Below are 25,004 nucleotides of genomic sequence, written 5' to 3'. Positions count from 1 at the left end.
AATCCTCCATCATCTAAGTGTTCCCCAGGTAAAATGATTTGACAGAATTCAAATAGTTCTCTTTTACGTTCTGACAAATTGCTCCCACTTCCCCCAAAATCAGTCTGTCTGTCTGTCTGTCTGTCTGTCTGTCTGTCTGTCTGTCTATCTATCTATCTATCTATCTATCTATCTATCTATCTTTACAATGTGATTTGGCCTGGAATCCCTGCCACTGTAGCTCCTTAAAATAATGTTGAGTTTAATTATCTGAAATTCTTTTAAATTTATTTTTATTAGCTATTTATTGTTCAAACTTCAGTAACTTCACATGGGCAAATACAACCATAAATTCTATCTCTTGCTTTTGTATATTGTATCTCAAGGGATATAACAAAATTATTACGATATAGTTAATTTGGGCTTATATATGAATATTAGAGGTATGTGCCACACTACGATTTTGAGTGTAGATGGCTAGACAGAATCCAAAAATGAGTTGAAATCACTGTCCCATAATTAAATGATCTTCTCTTATAAATGTGAAAAACCATGAAAGGTGCCAAAAAGATGAGAAATCAGGACATCATCTAAATTCTAGTCCAAGTAGGACAAGATTAAATTAAGTGATTAAAACTTAGTTATCTCAGTTAAACTTCTCATCTAAAAAAGAAGGGCTTTTATCTGAAAGATCACTGTAGAACGTATCTCCAAGAACTGCATAACGTAGCTGGCACCCCAGACATTTGCACACAATATTTAATAAACACAAGAGGATGCTAAAGCGAGTCTGCTCCACAGAACAGGAGTCATATCCTTTAAATTTGCCTTTCCTTCTCTTTCTCTCACTCAGTTCTCCTTCTGGGTGTTTCATGTATCTAATTAATACTACAGAGGATGTTAGACCAGTAAAAACAACTTTGTTCTACCTTGTTTGTTCTCTTGTTCTCAAGTTTTCCTGTTTTTCAAAAGGGTTACAACCAGGATTGGTAGACTCCTGAAGTTTCTCTTGTTTCGTTTTGGCTTAAAGTTTTACTGGAGTTAAAAAAAATCATTTTTCGGGAGGAGCCAAGATGGCCGAATAGGAACAGCTCCGGTCTACAGCTCCCAGCGTGAGCGACGCAGAAGACGGGTGATTTCTGCATTTCCATCTGAGGTACCGGGTTCATCTCACTAGGGAGTGCCAGACAGTGGGCGCAGGCCAGTGGGTGCCCGCACCGTGCGCGAGCCGAAGCAGGGCGAGGCATTGCCTCACCTGGGAAGCGCAAGGGGTCAGGGAGTTCCCTTTCGGAGTCAAAGAAAGGGGTGACGGACGCACCTGGAAAATCGGGTCACTCCCACCCGAATATTGCGCTTTTCCGACGGGCTTAAAAAACGGCGCACCACGAGATTATATCCGGCACCTGGCTCGCAGGGTCCTACGCCCACGGAGTCTCGCTGATTGCTAGCACAGCAGTCTGAGATCAAACTGCAAGGCGGCAGCGAGGCTGGGGGAGGGGCGCCCGCCATTGCCCAGGCTTGATTAGGTAAACAAAGCAGCCAGGAAGCTCCAACTGGGTGGAGCCCACCACAGCTCAAGGAGGCCTGCCTGCCTCTGTAGGCTCCACCTCTGGGGCAGGGCGCAGACAAAAAGACAGCAGTAACCTCTGCAGACTTAAATGTCCCTGTCTGACAGCTTTGAAGAGAGCAGTGGTTCTCCCAGCACGCAGCTGGAGATCTGAGAACGGGCAGACTGCCTCCTCAAGTGGGTCCCTGACCCCTGACCCCCGAGCAGCCTAACTGGGAGGCACCCCCCAGCAGGGGCACACTGACACCTCACACAGCAGGGTACTCCAACAGACCTGCAGCTGAGGGTCCTGTCTGTTAGAAGGAAAACTAACAAACAGAAAGGACATCCACACCAAAAACCCATCTGTACATCACCATCATCAAAGACCAAAAGTAGATAAAAACCACAAAGATGGGGAAAAAACAGAACAGAAAAACTGGAAACTCTAAGAAGCAGAGCGCCTCTCCTCCTCCAAAGGAACGCAGTTCCTCACCAGCAACGGAACAAAGCTGGATGGAGAATGACTTTGACGAGCTGAGAGAAGAAGGCTTCAGACGATCAAATTACTCTGAGCTATGGGAGGACATTCAAACCAAAGGCAAAGAAGTTGAAAACTTTGAAAAAAATTTAGAAGAATGTATAACTAGAATAACCAATACAGAGAAGTGCTTAAAGGAGCTGATGGAGCTGAAAACCAAGGCTCGAGAACTACGTGAAGAATGCAGAAGCCTCAGGAGCCAATGCGATCAACTGGAAGAAAGGGTATCAGCAATGGAAGATGAAATGAATGAAATGAAGCGAGAAGGGAAGTCTAGAGAAAAAAGAATAAAAAGAAATGAGCAAAGCCTCCAAGAAATATGGGACTATGTGAAAAGACCAAATCTACGTCTGATTGGTGTACCTGAAAGTGATGGGGAGAATGGAACCAAGTTGGAAAACACTCTGCAGGATATTATCCAGGAGAACTTCCCCGATCTAGCAAGGCAGGCCAACGTTCAGATTCAGGAAATACAGAGAACGCCACAAAGATACTCCTCGAGAAGAGCAACTCCAAGACACATAATTGTCAGATTCACCAAAGTTGAAATGAAGGAAAAAATGTTAAGGGCAGCCAGAGAGAAAGGTCGGGTTACCCTCAAAGGGAAGCCCATCAGACTAACAGCAGATCTCTCGGCAGAAACCCTACAAGCCAGAAGAGAGTGGGGGCCAATATTCAACACTCTTAAAGAAAAGAATTTTCAACCCAGAATTTCATATCCAGCCAAACTAAGCTTCATAAGTGAAGGAGAAATAAAATACTTCACAGACAAGCAAATGCTGAGAGATTTTGTCACCACCAGGCCTGCCCTAAAAGAGCTCCTGAAGGAAGCACTAAACATGGAAAGGAACAACCGGTACCAGCCACTGCAAAATCATGCCAAATTGTAAAGACCATCGAGGCTAGGAAGAAACTGCATCGACTAACGAGCAAAATAACCAGCTAACATCATAATGACAGGATCAAATTCACACATAACAATATTAACTTTAAATGTAAATGGACTAAATGCTCCAATGAAAAGACACAGACTGGCAAGTTGGATAAAGAGTCAAGACCCATCAGTGTGCTGTATTCAGGAAACCCATCTCACGTGCAGAGACACACATAGGCTCAAAATAAAAGGATGGAGGAAGATCTACCAAGCAAACGGAAAACAAAAAAAGGCAGGGGGTGCAATCCTAGTCTCTGATAAAACAGACTTTAAACCAACAAAGATCAAAAGAGACAAAGAAGGCCATTACATAATGGTAAAGGGATCAATTCAACAAGAAGAGCTAACTATCCTAAATATATATGCACCCAATACAGGAGCACCAAGATTCATAAAGCAAGTCCTGAGTGACCTACAAAGAGACTTAGACTCCCACACATTAATAATGGGAGACTTTAACACCCCACTGTCAACATTAGACAGATCAACGAGACAGAAAGTCAAGAAGGATACCCAGGAATTGAACTCAGCTCTGCACCAAGCAGACCTAATAGACATCTACAGAACTCTCCACCCCAAATCAACAGAATATACATTTTTTTCAGCACCACACCACACCTATTCCAAAATTGACCACATACTGGGAAGTAAAGCTCTCCTCAGCAAATGTAAAAGAACAGAAATTATAACAAACTATCTCTCAGACCACAGTGCAATCAAACTAGAACTCAGGATTAAGAATCTCACTCAAAACCACTCAACTACATGGAAACTGAACAACCTGCTCCTGAATGACTACTGGGTACATAACGAAATGAAGGCAGAAATAAAGATGTTCTTTGAAATCAACGAGAACAAAGACACAACATACCAGAATCTCTGGGACACATTCAAAGCAGTGTGTAGAGGGAAATTTATAGCACTAAATGCCCACAAGAGAAAGCAGGAAAGATCCAAAATTGACACCCTAACATCACAATTGAAAAAACTAGAAAAGCAAGAGCAAACACATTCAAAAGCTAGCAGAAGGCAAGAAATAACTAAAATCAGAGCAGAACTGAAGGAAATAGAGACACAAAAAACCCTTCAAAAAATTAATGAATCCAGGAGCTGGTTTTTTGAAAGGATCAACAAAATTGATAGACCGCTAGCAAGACTAATAAAGAAAAAAAGAAGAATCAAATAGATGCAATAAAAAATGATAAAGGGGATATCACCACTGATCCCACAGAAATACAAACTACCATCAGGGAATACTACAAACACCTCTACGCAAATAAACTAGAAAATCTAGAAGAAATGGATAAATTCCTGGACACATACACTCTCCCAAGACTAAACCAGGAAGAAGTTGAATCTCTGAATAGACCAATAACAGGAGCTGAAATTGTGGCAATAATCAATAGCTTACCAACCAAAAAGAGTCCAGGACCAGATGGATTCACAGCCGAATTCTACCAGAGGTACAAGGAGGAACTGGTACCATTCCTTCTGAAACTATTCCAATCAATAGAAAAAGAGGGAATCCTCCCTAACTCATTTTATGAGGCCAGCATCATTCTGATACCAAAGCCAGGCAGAGACACAACAAAAAAAGAGAATTTTAGACCAATATCCTTGATGAACATTGATGCAAAAATCCTCAATAAAATACTGGCAAAACGAATCCAGCAGCACATCAAAAAGCTTATCCACCATGATCAAGTGGGCTTCATCCCTGGGATGCAAGGCTGGTTCAATATACGCAAATCAATAAATGTAATCCAGCATATAAACAGAGCCAAAGACAAAAACCACATGATTATCTCAATAGATGCAGAAAAAACCTTTGACAAAATTCAACAACCCTTCATGCTAAAAACTCTCAATAAATTAGGTATTGATGGGACGTATTTCAAAATAATAAGAGCTATCTATGACAAACCCACAGCCAATATCATACTGAATGGGCAAAAACTGGAAGCATTCCCTTTGAAAACTGGCACAAGACAGGGATGCCCTCTCTCACCACTCCTATTCAACATAGTGTTGGAAGTTCTGGCCAGGGCAATTAGGCAGGAGAAGGAAATAAAGGGTATTCAATTAGGAAAAGAGGAAGTCAAATTGTCCCTGTTTGCAGACGACATGATTGTATATCTAGAAAACCCCATTGTCTCAGCCCAAAATCTCCTTAAGCTGATAAGCAACTTCAGCAAAGTCTCAGGACACAAAATCAATGTACAAAAATCACAAGCATTCTTATACACCAACAACAGACAAACAGAGAGCCAAATCATGAGTGAACTCCCATTCACTATTGCTTCAAAGAGAATAAAATACCTAGGAATCCAACTTACAAGGGATGTGAAGGACCTCTTCAAGGAGAACTACAAACCACTGCTCAAGGAAATAAAAGAGGATACAAACAAATGGAAGAACATTCCATGCTCATGGGTAGGAAGAATCAATATCGTGAAAATGGCCATACTGCCCAAGGTAATTTACAGATTCAATGCCATCCCTATCAAGCTACCAGTGACTTTCTTCACAGAATTGGAAAAAACTACTTTAAAGTTCATATGGAACCAAAAAAGAGCCCGCATCGCCAAGTCAATCCTAAGCCAAAAGAACAAAGCTGAAGGCAGCACACTACCTGACTTCAAACTATAATACAAGGCTACAGTAACCAAAACAGCATGGTACTGGTACCAAAACAGAGATATAGATCAATGGAACAGAACAGAGCCCTCAGAAATAATGCCGCATATCTACAACTATCTGATCTTTGACAAACCTGAGAAAAACAAGCAATGGGGAAAGGATTCCCTATTTAATAAATGGTGCTGGGAAAACTGGCTAGCCATATGTAGAAAGCTGAAACTGGATCCCTTCCTTACACCTTATACAAAAATCAATTCAAGATGGATTAAAGACTTAAACGTTAGACCTAAAACCATAAAAACCCTAGAAGAAAACCTAGGCATTACCATTCAGGACATAGGCATGGGCAAGGACTTCATGTCTAAAACACCAAAAGCAATGGCAACAAAGGACAAAATTGACAAATGGGACCTAATTAAACTAAAGAGCTTCTGCACAGCAAAAGAAACTACCATCAGAGTGAACAGGCAACCTACAAAGTGGGAGAAAATTTTCGCAACCTACTCATCTGACAAAGGGCTAATATCCGAATCTACAATGAACTCAAACAAATTTACAAGAAAAAAACAAACAACCCCATCAAAAAGTGGGCAAAGGACATGAACAGACACTTCTCAAAAGAAGACATTTATGCAGCCAAAAAGCACATGAAAAAATGCTCGTCATCACTGGCCATCAGAGAAATGCAAATCAAAACCACTATGAGATATCATCTCACACCAGTTAGAATGGCAATCATTAAAAAGTCAGGAAACAACAGGTGCTGGAGAGGATGTGGAGAAATAGGAACACTTTTACACTGTTGGTGGGACTGTAAACTAGTTCAACCATTGTGGAAGTCAGTGTGGCGACTCCTCAGGGATCTAGAACTGGAAATACCATTTGACCCAGCCATCCCATTACTGGGTATATACCCAAAGGACTATAAATCATGCTGCTATAAAGACACATGCACCCATATGTTTATTGCGGCATTATTCACAATAGCAAAGACTTGGAACCAATCCAAATGTCCAACAATGATAGACTGGATTAAGAAAATGTGGCACATATACACCATGGAATACTATGCAGCCATAAAAAATGATGAGTTCATGTCCTTTGTAGGGACATGGATGAAATTAGAAATCATCATTCTCAGTAAACTATCGCAAGAACAAAAAACCAAACACCGCATATTCTCACTCACAGGTGGGAACTGAACAATGAGATCACATGGACACAGGAAGGGGAATATCACACTCTGGGGACTGTTGTGGGGTGGTGGGAGGGGGCAGGGATAGCATCGGGAGAGATACCTAATGCTAGATGACGAGTTAGTGGGTGCAGCGCACCAGCATGGCACATGTATACATATGTAACTAACCTGCACAATGTGCACATGTACCCTAAAACCTAAAAGTATAATTTAAAAAAAAAATCATTTTTCTTAGCTGTTCTAGTTGAAAGTACATTTTCTTTTTTTATACAGAAGTTTTCTCCCTTTAAATGTCCTGTGATACAGACTCCCCCATGAATAATGTTATACTGCAGTTTGGTCTCTGGCATCATTTTTACTTCTTCACTTTAGAAAAATCAGGTCTCCTTCAGTGCTGAGATGTGCATCCTTTCTTGAGTCACCGGGGAGGGCCACCATGTGATTGGACGCCACATCCTGCAGTACTCATGCACACAGTGTCACCCGCATTTGTAATCACAAAGGCATTCTGATGTTATTAATGACACCTTCTACTTGCACAGTACTGTTTATATATTATTAGGTAATTCTACACATTTCCTCACTGGATCTTCCTTGCAAGACTCTTTTGATGCAGGCATGGCACGCACTATTCTTTAAGAAGGAAAGAATGGAAGATCAGAGATAGCAAGTCACAAAGAACCCAAGAGGTGAGACTGAGGGAAGAACCCACGTACTCTGGCCCCTGGTTCAAGACTCAATCACTATGTCACATCATCTTTCCTCTCCAAAGAAACAGACATTTCCTTCAGCCCTGAACTAAACTGAAAACCTTCTTTGAAATCACTATGAAACCTGATTTCATATCAATTCACATGTCATCAGAACTTTTGCTGCTAGTTGGGGATGGGACAATAGATCTCTTAGAGTCACCAATAACCTGTCTGCTTTATGATCAATATGCCTGTTATCTTTTTGCTTCACATCCCTGAGGCACGACAGGAAGAAGCAATTTCTGAGTGTGATTCTTCATATACTTTATTTTCTCTTATTTTTCTGTTTTCTTTAAATAAAAGGGAAATTTTTGTTTTAAGAAAAAAAGGAAAAGATGGTACTGATATCACACATAAATTATTTTCTATTTGACTTTTCAACATGACAAGTTCATGAAATTGATTTTTAGGTGCGTTAGTTGGCATCTTCAATTCTTTTCCAATTTTTCATGCTATCTTTGTAATCTACTGTTAATACAGGAAGTGCTTGAAACTCTGGGTCCCATGTATGAACTTGTCTAATTTCCAAATCTTAGGAAAATACACTGAGAATAAACTACAGAATAATGAATTTGGATATCTGGGTAATCAGCTTTCAGGAGAAGAAATATGAGATATTCCATAGTTTCCATATCTCGGCTCTGATCATACTCTCAAGCTATTTTGGCAAAGAAAATAGCTTCTCTTATTTGTACCACAAAATGCATTATTATGATCAAAAGAGAAAAAAATGGGATTTTAAGGTAAGTCATCTAGATGTTAGCATCCATGTTTTATGATGTAAGAAGAACCACTTCTACACTTTGACAAATACAAGCTCTCACCTTTGCAACTTGTATCACTATGATGGCATCCAGGATAATATTCACATTTTCCTGTACTGACTGTAGCGAGGGCGTCAATGTTTCAGCATTTGGGTGTCTGTTGTTTTGAGAATCTACTCAAAGTCTCCGAATACTTTTCTTTTGGATTACTTCAGTTCTCTGTAATAACAGATCTGATAGAGTTTATACGCCAAGTTAAAACACCTGGCATGGTGGCATGCGCCTGTAGTCCCAGCTACTTGGGAGGCTTAGGTGGGAGGATTGCTTGAGACCAGGAGGTTGAGGCTGCAGTGAGCTATGATTGTGTCACTGCACTCCAGGGTCTCACTCTGCTGCTCCATCCTGGGCGATAAGAGTGAGACCCTGTCTCTAAAAAAAATTTTATTTATTTATTTATTTTTATTATTTTTTATTTTTTGAGACGGAGTCTCACTCTGTCACCCAGGCTGGAGTGCAGTGGCACAATCTCAGCTCACTGTAACCTCTGCCTCCCGGTTTCATGCCATTCTCCTGCCTCAGCCTCCCGAGTAGCTGGGACTACAGGCACCTGCCACCATGCCTGGCTAATTTTTTGTGTTTTTAGTAGAGACGGGGTTTCACCATGTTAGCCAGGATGGTCTCGATCTCCTAACCTCGTGATCCACCTGCCTTGGCCTCCCAAAGTGCTGGGATTACAGGCGTGAGCCACAGTGCCTGGCTCTAAAAAAAATTTTGCTTAAGTTACAAAAAATAAACATATGTATAGTCAGAATTATAAGACTGTCTGCATATTCAGAGCATGAGGTCTTACCCTGACAGATGTTTGTTGACCTATGAAACTGACCAAACTGCCATCATTGCAATATAGCTATGTCTATCTTAATGAAATCACATGTTGTTTACACCTGTACTTGATACATCTTTTTCAAGCCTATTCAGCATTAAGCAGCACCTACAATAAAAGATCCTTTGCCACAAATGAAAACAAAGATATGTTCACGGATTTGAATATTAATCTCGTGTGGATTTGTAACATTGTAAAGTAAGACCTGAGGTGATCCAGAGGGAAAAGAAGTTGTGACTTCTTCTCATACACGCTTAAGCCCAGAAGGTGGCCTAACGCTCTTACAATCTTTCAATGGAAATTTTGATAAAGAAAATGACGTGGTGTTTATGAAATACAGGAAACACCGAATATCTTTCTTATTTTTCATAACAACACATCTATTTATAATTACTTGTTAAGAGATTAAGAAACAATAATAATTTTGGAGAAACTGACAATTAGAGCAAATCTGTAGGTGATTTTTAAATACTTAGTATAAACAGATACATTTTCTTCCTCTGAAAATATTGAATGCTTATAATTATAGTTTATAAGAATAAAGAACTCTTTCTCCTCAGTAGATGAAGATTGAAGTTTGTGAATCGCTGCAAATGTATATGCCAAGAAAACAACTGAATTTATTTTAATTTAAAATGCTGTTATTCAGCTTAGCAAATAATGGGCCTGTAGTTAGAAAAGAATATGCATGAAGAAAAAGCAAGATAAATACACAGTAGAAGTGGGCCAACATTTTCCGGGGCCTCAGGCAAATATTTATCCATTCTCAGCCTCAGTTTCCTTAACTGAAAAAGAGTGCCAACCTCATAGTATTAATAGAAGGATTAAAAGAAAAAAAATGTGAAGTGTTTAGCAGGATACCTAGCACACAGTAAATGATCAGACATTTTAATAATTTATTTTGCAAATGCTATTTCAATATCTTGAGTGCATATTGATATAAAGCTTATTTGAAATTTCTACAAGATAAATGCTTTCCAGTCTTTTAAAAGAAAATTCATGTCATAGCTGTTTAGTTTCTCATGTTTTATACTTAATTTTTGTTTTATATTAACAGGATCATTTTTGGAAGCATTATTTATAAATAATAAGTAAATATAAATAATAAATAAACAAAACATTATTTAGAAGTAACTACTGTTGGGAAAAATGCCTAACATCATTGTAGATTTCTACTGAACTTTTGGTTTTGCTTATGTGTATTACATGGATACATTTTCTTTTTAAAAAAACATTACTTGTAGGTGATACTGTTACTTGTAAGTGATACTCACCTTCATGGAACAATAGTAGTCATAATGGTAAAAGCAGGAGAGCAACCTTGGCCTTGAGCTCCTTGTGTTCCACGACTTCCATCCTCCCTGCTCCTGGGGATGAGAAGGAGCAACTCATTAACTAATTGTTGGTGGTGACCACTGGCTCATATTTTTAAGGAGGATGGAGCCAATCTATGAAAATGCTGTAAGATTGAGCTATCCGTCTCTTTATTTTCTGGCTCCAATCAGAGGTTATGCAGAACTAAGCTCCCTTTCTCATGGACTGTCCCAAAGCTTAGCCTGCTGGTGGATGGTGCGGAGGGAATGCAGGGGAGCAAAAAATGATAGGAGGTGAGGAACAGGACCACTGCAAGCCTGCTTGATTATGAAACTAAGCCACCTGCTCCATTATCACCTTCCTCAGTCACAGAGCTGATATTTGGGTCCCTATCTATATATTAATCTGTTCCCAACTCGGGTAGAAAACAACTGTATTATTCATTTGCCTCATAAAACCCCATCACCTCCTGATTGCCTGTCCCACAACCTTCAGCGTCTCTCCAGGGACGTCCAGAGCTATGTGCTACATGTATCATTCCATGCCTTTTCCTGTCCTTTTACATAGAGATATACGACTCCATCATTCTATACTTCATTTGTTTATATCTTTCTATATTTTTAAAATAAATTGGATCCCATTGTATAAATTTTTCTGCAACTGGTTATTTTATCTCAAAACATGTCTTGGAGATCCATCCATCTATCTAACGCTTTCTTTTTAGTTCTGCTTAGTATTCTAGAAAAAGGAAAATACTGTCGTTTATTCAGACATTACTCTATTGAAAGGCATTTAGGTTCTTTACAATTTTTCAGTAGAGAAAAACACCACACAATGAATTTTTTCGTTCATGTCCCCTTGGCAAGTGTTCCTCTAGAGCTGATGTAAGGGAGTGGGGATTGCTGGAACATAGAGCCTGCACGTGTAGCTCTAATAAATACTGCCAGATTGTTCTTCCAAATGGCCCCATCAACTCAGACCTCCCTCTGCCAGTTGTGTCTGAAGACACTGCTTCCTCTGCAGCCCTGCCATACCAGATGTGCTTAGGTTCTTAATATTTGCCTACCTGGTTATAAAAACCATATCTTGTTTTAATTTGCATTCCTCTCATTTTTATTAAAGATGTCCTTTATTTCCCATGTACCTGTTGTCCATTTATATTTTTTCTAACATGAATTGCATATTTTTACATTTAAACAAATATTTTTGTAGAGATGGGGTCTCGCCATGTTGCCCAGGCTGGTCTCAAACTCCTGGCCCCATGTAATCCTCCCACCTCGGTCTCTCAAAGTGTTGGAATTATAGGTGGGCACCACCATGCCCGGATCTTATTCTCACAGTTTGAACATTTTCCTAGTGTGTTATTTGACTTTTCCCGACCAACTTGTAAAATAATTGAAATAAGTTTTGGATGAGAATCCTCTGTCAGACACATAAAGCAAATATTTTCCTCCAATTTAGTTTTTATTTTAAACAGTTTTGAGGGTAGTACCAAAGTTTTGCCTCTTGATGAACTTGAATTTACGAGCCTTCATGATTTTGGGGTTTTGTTTCTTACCTGCAAGCCTTTTCCCTATCTCAATGTCATAAAGATAGCACTATATATTTTCCCTAGTAAACGTATAGCTTCCCTTTTCATAGTTATACTTTGAAATGTTATCTTAAACATTTCAGATGAAAGTCACGAGAATCATAAACCCAACGCAAACACTTTCAAATATTCTTTATAAATTAATCAAATTCTTTTAAATATTTTACATTACAAGTATAAATTTTATGTATTATATCTGATTCTCTGAAGTACTTTGAATACTGACACAGGAGACATACAAATGAATAACAAATAACAAAAACAAATGTTACTAAACACAAAAATTCCCCTATCACTTGTCTAGCTTATTAGAAAGACACATTGTGGTTTAGAGTCAAAATTTCAGAGCAAGAAGGGACATTTGATTGTCAGTTATTATCTTCTGGTTTCAAATTTCTAACGTTGGTCTCCCCAGATTAATAACAATCAGTGCAACAATAATAATAATGAGAGAACTTTGAACACTTAATACAGGCTACACAGGTCCTTTACTAAACACCTACATAAGATCTCATTTATTCACAGCAATTTCTGAGGTTGATATTATCATTAGGCCCATTTTATAGATGAAGAAATTTAGGTACAGGAAGATATAATGACTTTCTCAAGTTTAGAAAACTTGTAGGTAGAGAAGGAAGAATAAAATCCCAAGCACAGTCTCCAAAGCCTGTGCTGGTAGCTACCATGAACATGGCCCCTTTGTATCATTTTATTTTTTTAACTTGTATTTTAGGTTTGGGGGTACATGTGCAGGTTTGTTATACAGGTAAACTCGTGTCACAGGGATTTGTTGTACAGATTATTTCATCACCCAGGTACTAAGCCTAGTACTCAATAGTTGTTTTTGCTGCTCCTCTCCCTCCTCCCACCTTCCACCCTCAAGTAGATCCCAGTGTCTGCTGTTCTCTTCTTTGTGTCCATGAGTTCTCATCATTTAGCTCCCACTTATAAGAGAGAGCATGCAGTGTTTGTTTTTCTGTTCCTGCGTTAGTTTGCTGAAGTTAATGGCCTCCAGCTCCATCCATGTTCCCGCAGAAGATATGATCTTGTTCTTTTTCATGGCTGCATAGTATTCCATGGTGTATATGTACCACATTTGCTTTATACAATCTGTCACTGATGGGCATTTAGGTTGATTCCATATCTTTGCTATTGTGAATAGCCAAAAGCAATGACAACAAAAGCAAAAATTGACAAATGGGATCTAATTAAACAAGAGCTTCTGCACAGCAAAAGAATATATCAACAGAGTAAACAATCTACAGAATGAGAGAAAATATTTGCAAACTATGCATCTGACAAAGGTCTAATATCCAGCATCTGTAAGGAACTTAAACAAATGTAAAAGAAAAACAAACAAACAATGCTTTGTATCCTTTTTAAAGGATGGAGAGTATCACCCTCTTTGGACATCGCTTTCTTCTTTTACTAAATGGGAAAACTGGAGGAGTTAGCTCAAGCTTGCTTTTTATATCTGAAGTCCAACGGCTCCTAAAAACATACCCAAGACTGGCCGGGCACGGTGGCTCACGCCTGTAATCCCAACAATTTAGGAGGCCGAGGCAGGTGGATCACCTGAGGTCAGGAGTTCGAGATCAGCCTGGCCAACATGGTGAAACTCCATCTCTACTAAAAATACAAAAATTAGCCGGGCATGATGGCAGGCACCTGTAATCCCAGCTACTTGGGAAGCTGAGGCAAGAGAATCGCTTGAATCTGGAGGTGGACGTTCCGGTGAGCCGAGATCAGTCATCACACTCCAGCCTGGGGGACAAGAGCGAGACTTCGTTTCAAAAAAAAAAAAAAACCCAAGACTTACAAAAACAAAATTACCCCGAGTCAAACCAAATACCACTCTGACTAATCAACTGTTTCTAATTACTGCTTAACAATGTCACTCAGATACCCTCTTGTGCCAGTTGTGAGTAACCTGGAGGTTGCCAGGCCATAATAAGAATCCCGGATCCCAGCAGAACTGGAGATGCAGAGGCAGCTCACTAAGTGGCTGACGGGCTCCTCGCAGCCTCAGGAGGCTTCTTTGTTGTCTAATGCTGGTCTCCGGACAGGCCTGGACTCTGTGGAGGGCCCAGCAGCAATCATATGCAAAGATCACTCCTCTCTGTGACCAATCCCTGTTAGGTTGCACCAAGAATAAAGTCAACCCCAGAAGAGCCAGGCAATACGTACCCTCCCTTCTAGATGGTGCCGCGTCATCTACAAAGATCTCACACACTGTTCCGCCAGCTGACAGCCCATCCTCCCTTAGTGAATGCACAGAAAGACTCCACATTTTCGAACTTTTAGAAAGAAGACTTCACATAAGCTGTCAGAGATGACCTGTTTGGCTTATTTGACTTATTTCTGCCTTGTCTGGTTTTTCTGCAAAGCACTTAGGAAACATTTTAAACATAGTGCAGTATTTAAAAATAGGGTGTAAGTGGTTTTGAACATAGTCACAGATACACATCTGACCATGGACGTGCAAGTGATAAGTGCTCCATAAGTATTTGTTGAATGAATGTTAGTATCTGTTCTATTGGAAAGCATTTAAAATTATTGAAAAACTTGAATAACTAGTGCTAACATTTATTTGGATATTACTATACACTAGGATTTGTTAAATACTTTGCATATTATCTGTTTTTATCTTCCCAAAGGCCCTCTCATGTTGGCACTTTTGCCCTAACTTACAGATGAGAAAGCTGAAGCACAGAAAATAAATAATTTGACAATTAGCTGGTAAATTGTTTCCATATGAAATACTTAAAAAAAATTAAGCTAATGTTTTGATTTGACAGATAAACTAGAAAACACCAGCACTATTTAATAGTAATTAGATATGAATATTAATATTCATTAGATACCAATTAATTAATTCAATACTAATAATATTGTTGCAGTATGTAGATGACAAGCCTTGAGATAGTATTTGTAAATCCGTTCTCTCTTGCCCACACCCTATTTAGTCATAAATTTGTGAGATGACTCATAACAGAGACACAATCTATGGTCATTGAAATAAACCTTGAACAGAGATTGAACTTATGTTCATTCACACCAGCCACCAGATCTAAATGGCCCCTAACTCTGAACCGAAGTAATGCAATGTACAGATTTTACAAATCATTCATTTACAAATCATTTAAATTACATTACAAATCATTTACAAATACATTTGGCATGTATTCTACGTGCTGAAGAGAGTTATTTAAATAGCAACAACAAGGACAACAACAACAACAAAAGTTGTAAGTGTCTCTAAGAGACAATACAAGTCCATCATGGAAATATGTTATCTATTTCAACTGAAATTCTAAAGAACATACGATTCTACCTGTAGCAGAAACTTGAAATGTTTTGTCGCCTGAATCTGTTGTGTCTTCCAAATGCTGCTTCTTTTTTTGAAGGATTTAGAAAAACGACAACAAAGGGTTCACAGGAATTTGTTTAGTTACAAAACAAAACAAACAAAACATTTTTCCAGGATTGGTCCCTGGGGTCCCTGTGTCAGTTCTGATCTTTATCTCCATTTAAAGGGCCTTCAGAGCACTGACCTGGGGGTACTAGGGTTGCTTAAGTATCAAAGAGGGTTGATGTACCATATACTAAATATTTTACAACTATTTCCAACAGAGCTTAATGCTTTCATCAAGCATTTAACTTCATTAGTTAAGTGAAGTTTTTAATAATTTGGGTCTGATTTAAAAAAAATAAATTTTAGAAATTATTTTTTCTCCTCATAGACATATTTTTTGAAATTTGGTTTCTCATAATCAATATTATGAATTCAAAAGTTTCCAACCCTTGTAGATTAGAAATGATGCATATTAGTTCATTAGAATAGTTAACATACTTTTAATGAAGACCAGATTGTTCAATCAATAATTATTATGATTGCACATGGTTGAATATGAATAATAAGTAGACTGTATGAAGTCGTAAACTACTTCTGGCAAATAAAAATGTTGAAGGAACAGAAAATGTCTTGCTGTGTAATGAAAGTATAGAGATGTTCCGAAATAAATAAATTCAAATGTATTAAAGGGCACTACTGCTGAATCAAAACTGTTCTTAACATTTGACCCTACTGGGCAAAAATAAGCCTTGCTATTAGCAGAGAAAACTAAGCATGCCTGGCTAATTGACTGATCTCAGAGCTGGCTTTTCTTTCCATGACTGATCTCCAGGAATGTAAAGCCCTGATGTCTTTCACCTATCATGGTTTCCTTAGATCTCATTTGGCAACATTCATAGGTAGCTAGCTAAACATACTGTCTTTCAAGTAACTGAAAACAAATGAATGAAAGATGTCTTGTCTCAAGCAAATTCAACAACATAACAAATGTCTATTGGTCTTCGTGAAATATCTTTTTCAAGCCCACAGATATATAGACATCATAAAAGTTATCTAATTATTCACGTCTGCATTTCAGGACCAAAAGTAAGAATCAGACAAAGAAAAAAGTTACGTTTTATATGTAGGGACCTCTATTGCCTTATACTGCAATATGGGATCATCTGCTAAACAGAACAAATATTTATTTTTCTCTCTTACGCTTTTTATAGCTAAAATGTATAAACGCCGTCATTTCCAAGTTCCTGTCATCGCTTTCTTTCCCTCATAAAGTCTGCACATAAAAAGCAGTGCAATTTGCTGTCCCCTTCCTAGGAGAAATATGTTTAAATAATTATCTTCTTTATAAAATGTAATGGAAAATTGCTCCATTTCTTTTTGGAAATATTTCTGAAAAGATCAGACTCAGGAACTTTATAATATAATATGTTATGCTGTATTCCAACAATGTCAATACTCAAAACAATGTGAATCGCTGCTCCACTGTCTTCCCTCCAATCTTTTCTCATAAGACATGTAACAAAGACATTTTTCTGAATAATGATGAAGAACTGAAACCTAATATACTTGGAAGTTTACATGTGTTATGCTTGATTAGAACTGTCACTTTGGATTGCTCTTTTATCTCCTGCTATTTAAGTTAAATGTTTCTTCACTAAATATTTTTATGGCTCCTATTATATCAGTTGTGAGAAAGGGCAAAGAAAAAGGTTACAAAATCTATTATTTATACAAATATGCATGGCACTGGACATACTCGTTTTTGTAGAAAATTTAAATGGGATGTTTTATGAATACTAAATAGACTTTCACCTAGAAATGAATACAATACAACCCAATTATCATAAATCATTACTGAAAAAGCAGCATGGAACAGTAGAAAAAAAAAAAAGGACCCTGTTTTAACTCCCAGCCTCACTACTTAACTAGCTTTGCAACCCTGAGCAATTATCTCAACCACAATGTGAGAATGACTTCATATAATGCAATATCTGTTGTAAATGTTAAAATCAAAAATACTGACTATATAAAATGTGAGTTTTTTAATAAACCACTATCATACCAACAGAGCATGACCTATAATCTCAAAATTTAAATCTAATATCTTGTTAGTTTAAGTAAGAAAATTTACCTATCTTTGAAAAGTCATTTATCAATATCTCTTTGAGCCAGGAAATTTTCCTGTTTAATTTGAGGTGTCTTAATAATTACCAAAATCAGCTATATTTTTTTCAGAATGAGGTTTATGGTCTAGGTGGTGGGGAAATAAAACTTAAAACCTATTTAGGTCCTTAATTTCCACTTTTCCATCCTTACCTGAGCATGCAGTCCCCAGTAACAATCTAGTTCCCAGTAACAATGTAGCACCTCAAAAGAACAGTTGTTCAGTGTGCTGAAATAAACCCTTAATACAATATCTAATGTACACCTCAGGCATGATGGAATGAGACAGCCCTAGCTTCTCAGAGAACAAAAGCAAAGTAATTAGAAAACTTTTGTTAAATGTCATGGGGACTTTTAATCTTAATTATGTCTGAAAGGCCAAATCTACAAAATGAACAAAACTTGATTCCTGACTTAGAGAAATGTCCGCCTGGTCCTTCTCCCAGATGATGGAATGTGGGTGGGTCATGGGTTTGAGTCCCAGGCTCTTCTCAGCTGCCTCTGTTTACTTTCTCAGAGCAGATCTAGTTGTCAGAGTCCGAGCTCTTCGAGGTGGTGTCCATTCAGAACTCGCTTGAGAATCAAGTGGAGGGGTGAACAGCTAAGCATTGCCTCCCCGGCTGATCCCAATACATCTTAGAGGATTGGCGTGAATCATACTAGAATGTTTAACCTTGCAGTCTTCCTTGAAGAGAAATCACTGTGTTCTTCCATATTTATGTCTGATTATTATGCAAATATGAGCTTTAGCTGTGAGCCATGAATTCCCACTAGCTTCTTGCTGTGAGGTTCATCTTAGTTTTACACAAAAAAGAATGGGGACATGGCGTTTCCCTCACAATAGCCCACTTTCTCTTCTTTCATAATCCCTGAACTCTCTCTCCTTCCACCAGAAAGGCAACTTCTTTTTTATTATTTCTGCTCTGTGACTCTCCCTAGGTGTGTCCTTAGCTATCAGGTGAGGAACCCGCCAGATTATCCTATTTCCAGCCCCTCTCACAGGGGCCACTGTGAGCTTGGCCTCAGAGCCTGATGACCTCAGAATGCGCTCTTTTGTCTGTATCTTGTTCAAGCCTGGAGTCCGATTATGGAGGATGCTCCCGGAATGCTCTGATCATGAGGGTATAGAGTGTGGTTTTACATAATGTATTATGAAATCATGGATTTCTGGCTGGGCGTAGTGGCTCATGCCTGTAATCCCAGCATTTTGGGAGGCTGAGGCAGTAGGATTGCTTGCGGTCAGGAGTTCAAGAACAGCCTGGGCAACATAGCAAAATCCCATCTCTACAAAACATAAAATAAAAAATAAATAACGTATTTCTACTATGCCCCAGATTAGGCTTTTTCTTGGGAGAGGGAGGGATGAGGGTGGCACATACTGAACTTTGTGCAAAGCAAACTGCTGTTTTTTAGTACACTTAAATTTTCAATCCAAGTGCCAGGGCTTTTGCTTTCTTGTTAAATTGTCTTATTCATATTCAGCCCATCTCTCTACTTGGTTGAATCTTCTGGACACTGATCCTGACCTATTTGGGTCATCAACAAATGTCTCCTCTATTTTATTCAGTCCACCAACTAAAAAGAAAGGACACGGTGGCCAGCTTGGCACTGGGTCACTCGTGATTGCTTCCACCCTCCTCTGCATTGCTTCCCTTTCCTCCTTACTTTTGTGTCCTGTGACTGCCTCACTCTCCCGTAAGTTATTAACACATTAGAAAAGTGACGATGATGGTTTCTGGAATCCACAGCCCGTGCTCCTTTCCCTGTAGTGCTCTGACCCACTGATTGCTCTTTCCACTTGACGAGCCCGCCGTACTAATCATCCTTAAATCCAACCACAATATTATTGCGGCTTCGTCAGATGCCTTCCTAAATCCCAAAATGTGGTTTATTCCCTTGGTCTCAATGCCCTTTCACGTTCCCTGCTATTTGCTTATGTGTTAGGCTGTTGCGTCACACCATCCTGGCTTCAAATCCCAGCATCTGCATGGCAAGGTTTCATCACATCTGTGAGTTGCAGCCTCTCCACCTATAAAACGAAGAGATAATCCTTCCTGCTTGGAATGATTACATAAGATTATAGATGGCACGCCGTAGGGATAAATACGGATTCTCCTCCACAGTGCTTCTGTCTGTTCTGTCTCATCCACTGTCTCTGCTTAACCAAGTCCCTTCAAGGCCATATTTAAATGTCTCATTCTCTTTGAAGCACTCCCTCATCAACTCAGCCAGGAATTCTCCTTCATTCGCACTCCTGCTGGACTCAGTGGTACCTTCTTTTGCCATTCAAGATACCTTGCATCTTGCTTACTTACTCTTCTACTAGAACTGAAGCTCCTGAAGGACAGGCATCATTTAATTTGCATCAAATTTGCATTCCCAAAGTTTTTTTTTTCTTTTTTTTTTTGAGATAGAGTCTCACTCTGTCGCCCAGGCTAGAGTGCAGCGGCATGATCTCAGCTCACTGCAAGCTCTGCCTCCCAGGTTCACGCCATTCTCCTGCCTCAGCTTCCCAAGTAGCTGGGACTACAGGCGCCCACCACCACCCCTGGCTACTTTTTTTGTATTTGTAGTAGAGACAGGGTTTCGCTGTGTTAGCCAGGATGGTCTCTATCTCCTGACCTCATGATCTGCCCGCCTTGGCCTCCCAAAATGCTGGGATTACAGGTCCCAAAGTGCTTTCTACACTATTGGTGCTAAATAAATATTATCGAATGTCTGAGTGAATCCTCTCTTCCACTTAGACTGGTCCCTGGCACACATTCGTCTTAGACTTCATGACTGCTATTTTTGTTCTACTGCTTAGCATCATGTATATTCTAAAGTCCCAAATCCTATACCTCCTTCAAAATACAGCAATCCCCTGTATACACAAATCATTCTTTAACTTCTTAAGACAATCGCTTTCGTAACTCTCATACATTTTTAAAGTCTGTGGTCTCTACGATGTGGTCTATTGTCGTGTCCTAGTTTACCTGATCTGTCTTAAGCAGGCATTCTCCTCTGGGGTAGAAACTGTACCTTCTAATTTCTTTTGGAGTTGGTTGGTACTTAAATTATTACTGGATTTTGGATGTCTGGGCGTTTTCTTCAAACCCAAGCCTGATTCAGAACACAGTGAACACCTAGGAGCAGATAATGTCTCTTATGCCTACAGTGCCTTCCAGAGAACCTTTATACGCAAGGTTCCAGATAAACCTGTGTGTGCAAAGACTACGAATCCAATATATTTAAGTAAATGCATCATGACTTTCAGATTACAGATGTTCTTTGATTTACCACGGGGTTACATCCCAATGAATCTATTGTAAATTGAAAATATCCTAAATAAAAAATGCATTTACCGGGCACAGTGGCTCATGCCTGTAATCTCAGCACTTTGGGAGGCCGAGGCAGGCGGATCACTTGAGGTCAGGAGTTCGAGATTGGCCTGGCCAACACAGTGAAACCCCATGTCTACTAAAAATACAAAAATTACCCAGTGTGGTGCTGTGTGCCTGCAATTCCAGCTATTCGGGCGGTTGAGGCAGGAGAATCACTTGAACCTGGGAGGCAGAGGTTGCACTGAGCTGAGATTGCGCCACTGCACTACAGCCTGGGCAACAGAGCAAGACTCTGTTTCAACAACAACAACAACAACAACAAAAAAGCATTTAATATATTTAACCTACTGAACAACATAGCTTAGCCTACCCTGCTTTAAACGTGCTCACTTACATTAGCCTACAGTTGGACAGCATCATCTAATAATTATTTATTTATTTAAAAATAAATAAAGTCTAGAATATCTCGTATAACGTATTCAATACAGTGCACTGTAGCGTGTTTGTGGTTACAATCACGTAGCTGGCTGGGAGCTTTGGCTCCTGCTGCTGCCCAGCATCATAAGAGATCAAACCATATATTGCTAGCGCAGAAAGATATCAAAATTCAGAGTATGGTTTCTACTGAATGCTTATCATTTTCACACCAGCGTAAAGTTGAAAAATCATTAAATTGAACCATAGTAAGTTGTGAACAGTCTGTATATAATTTGTAGAGAAAAACATTTTGCTATTCTTGCTTTAAATCTTTTCTCCTTTTTTTCCCCACTTGGTAATGAGAACAGGGAGTTATTGTCATTAAAATATTATATTATATATATAATATATAATATATATTATATATAAAATATAATATATATAAATATATATACATTATATATATTATATATAATATATAAATTAACATATATATGTATATTTAATATATATAATTGATATAAAATATATTATATATAAATATATGTATTATTTTTATATATAATATATGAATATATATAATTATGTATATTATATGTAATATAAATATATATTATCTATATTATATATACATGTACACATGTATATGTGTATATTATATACATGTACATGTATATATTATAATTATATAATATATATGTATATTATATATGTATATATGTATATATGTGTATATAATATACACGTATATGTATATTATATATACATATACGTGTATATTATATACACATATATACATGTGCATGTGTATATATTATACACACATATAAACATGTGCGTGTGCATATATTATACACACGCATATGCATGTGCGTGTGCATATATTATACACACGCATATGCATGTGCGTGTGCATATATTATACACACGCATATGCATGTGCGTGTGCATATATTATACACACGCATATGCATGTGCGTGTGCATATATTATACACACGCATATGCATGTGCGTGTGCATATATTATACACACGCATATGCATGTGCGTGTGCATATATTATACACACGCATATGCATGTGCGTGTGTATATATTATACACACGCATATGCATGTGCGTGTGTATATATTATATACACACGTATGTATAATATACACACATATACGTATATGTGTATATATTATATACACACATATGTATATATGTGTGTATATTATATATACAGATATACGTATATGTGTGTATATTATATATACACATGTACGTATATGTGTGTATATTATATATACACATGTACGTATGTGTGTATATTATATATACACATACACGTGTATGTGTGTATTATATACACATACACGTGTGTGTGTATATTATATATACACATACACGTGTATGTGTATATTATATATACACACATACGTGTGTGTATTATATATACACATACACGTGTGTGTATATTACACACATACACATGTATGTGTATGTTATGTATTATATACATTTTTATATGTAATATATACACATATATATATAATATACACATATACGTATGTGTATATATATACACATATACATGTATATGTATATATATTATATACACATAAATACATGTATGTGTATATAATATATACATATGTGTATATTATACGTATATGTATAACATATATATGTAGATGTATATATAATATATATAACATATATACGTAGATGTATATATAACATGTATAAACATATGCCTGTAATATATACATATATTATATATATACAAATATATATTACAAAATACATATTTTGAATATTAAATAGGAAATTTAATATTTTAAGTCATGGGAAGTCACTTTGAGAGAAGATTCTTACAGTGATATACATCCTGTATTTAGAATTTATAGATGGTTTTGAAACAAAATTAATGAAAATCATCTTTCTGGTATTATTTGAAGTTGACTGCAAAATGTAAGATGAAAAACAGAAATGTCAAAAAGAACCCTGATGTTACAATTTGAACTGAGCATGAATCAATATCTATTAACTATCTTGACAGTCTTCCAACAAAAATAATTATTTTCCATAATCCTTATTAACTGCTATCATTTAAAATTCAGGCCACGGATTAATTAGTAAGAAACGTGTTACTTATACTGTTTCTGTGAAAGGAAAATCAGGTCTATATTATGAAAAAAATAACTGAGAGACAAAATTTGTACATTCAATACCATCAGTTAATTATCATTTTGAAAGAAATAATTATCATTTTGGCTTAAAGTTTAGGGAATGAAAATAAGTTATTGGAACGCCCTCGATTTATGTTATAATACATTTTCATAAGCCAGATATAATAATCTTTAACTAGAAAAACGACCTGTGGTTCTTTAGCTGTTTTTTCCAGTACTTCTGATGATGGCATTGCAGTGGATTCACACAAGATATTGAAATTGTTACACATTAAAACTTTCACCTGTTTTGTCAATAAATTATCTTACTATGTCATTGCACCCTAGTTCTCTACAGGCCTGGGTCTCCACACACGACAGTGCAACAGAATAAAAGTCAAATGTAGTCCCATTAGTTCTCCGAATTACATTATTTGGAAGTCGTTTATATTTGGGAGTATCAAGTGGACACTGCTCCTTGGGAAAAGACGACTTCGGAGAAATAGCACAAAATTATTGTTCCCTTGTCTATTTTGTGCATGTAATTTCAAAATATAATGGCTTAGACTTTGGTAATATTTTTTATAGAGCTGCATATTTCAAATACTAGCAAAATACTTGAAAGGCTACAATAAAGCTTGAAAGTTGCCAATAGTAAAGGTATTTGCATGATGCATTGAATTTTGAAAAGCCCAAAATAAGAATCTTGAAAAGTACAAAATAAGAGTAAGGTACATTACAGCATTATGAAAATTTCAAGGGAACATCCACTCACATCGTAACACTTGTCTTTAAGTATAGGAATTTTTTAAATTAAGAAAATTCTATAGAAACTAAAAAACCTCAATGCTAAAAACTCCAAGCATTATTTTTGAATTTAGAGAAGTCATCTGTACTTAATTATGGAGTTAAGAATATGCTTATTATACTGTTTTAAAATTTTAGGCAATAAAAAGTTCATGACACAGTTAAAACATTAATTTTGAGAAACTGGACAGAAAACAGACCTCATTTTCAACAGCTATTATTGATAGGGCAACACAATCCCTAGAGCAGATATTTCCAGAATTCTTTCCAAAGCTATCTCAGAATATAAAAATGTAGTTTTATTGTTTTTGAGAGAATTTTGTTACTTAATCTGTGGAAATATGTAAATGTAAATTGAAGCATTCATTTAAAGCATCACAGATCCACCAGTGCGTGCTGGGACTGCAGCACACCTTGGAGATCCTAATTGAGATAAGGATAAGCAAGTTGAAATGCCAGGTCTTTGCAAAGTCACAGACGTGAAGCTGGGGTTGGCTAGCAGCAGGTCTCCAAACCCCTTAGTAGATAGGCTGTCCCCTACCTCTCACCCCGCAAACCATGCTGTTGTCTTACTTATTTCATGTCTCTGCAATCTTTGTTAAGCAAGCCTTTAAAAATGTGAATACACTGACTTAATGATGTGCTA

At 37.6% G+C, this 25,004-nt stretch overlaps 1 protein-coding gene across 1 annotated transcript in view; it reads right to left on the bottom strand.

Moving 5' to 3' along the window:
- The window catches only part of EDN1 (endothelin 1), a 121,482-nt gene extending 112,895 nt beyond the window's left edge, over positions 1-8,587 (bottom strand). Inside the window, exon 1 of the mRNA XM_063812786.1 lies at positions 8,415-8,587. The gene's annotated coding sequence lies outside the window, so the exon portion shown is untranslated. The remainder of the gene's footprint in view (positions 1-8,414) is intronic.
- Between the last annotated feature and the right edge of the window lie 16,417 nt (positions 8,588-25,004).

Source organism: Pan troglodytes, chromosome 5 (assembly GCF_028858775.2).
Source record: "Pan troglodytes isolate AG18354 chromosome 5, NHGRI_mPanTro3-v2.0_pri, whole genome shotgun sequence".
In the NCBI taxonomy this organism is placed as follows: domain Eukaryota; kingdom Metazoa; phylum Chordata; class Mammalia; order Primates; family Hominidae; genus Pan; species Pan troglodytes.
The sequence above is the reverse complement of the archived record's forward strand: the minus strand, read 5'-3'. Positions and strand labels throughout refer to the sequence as shown.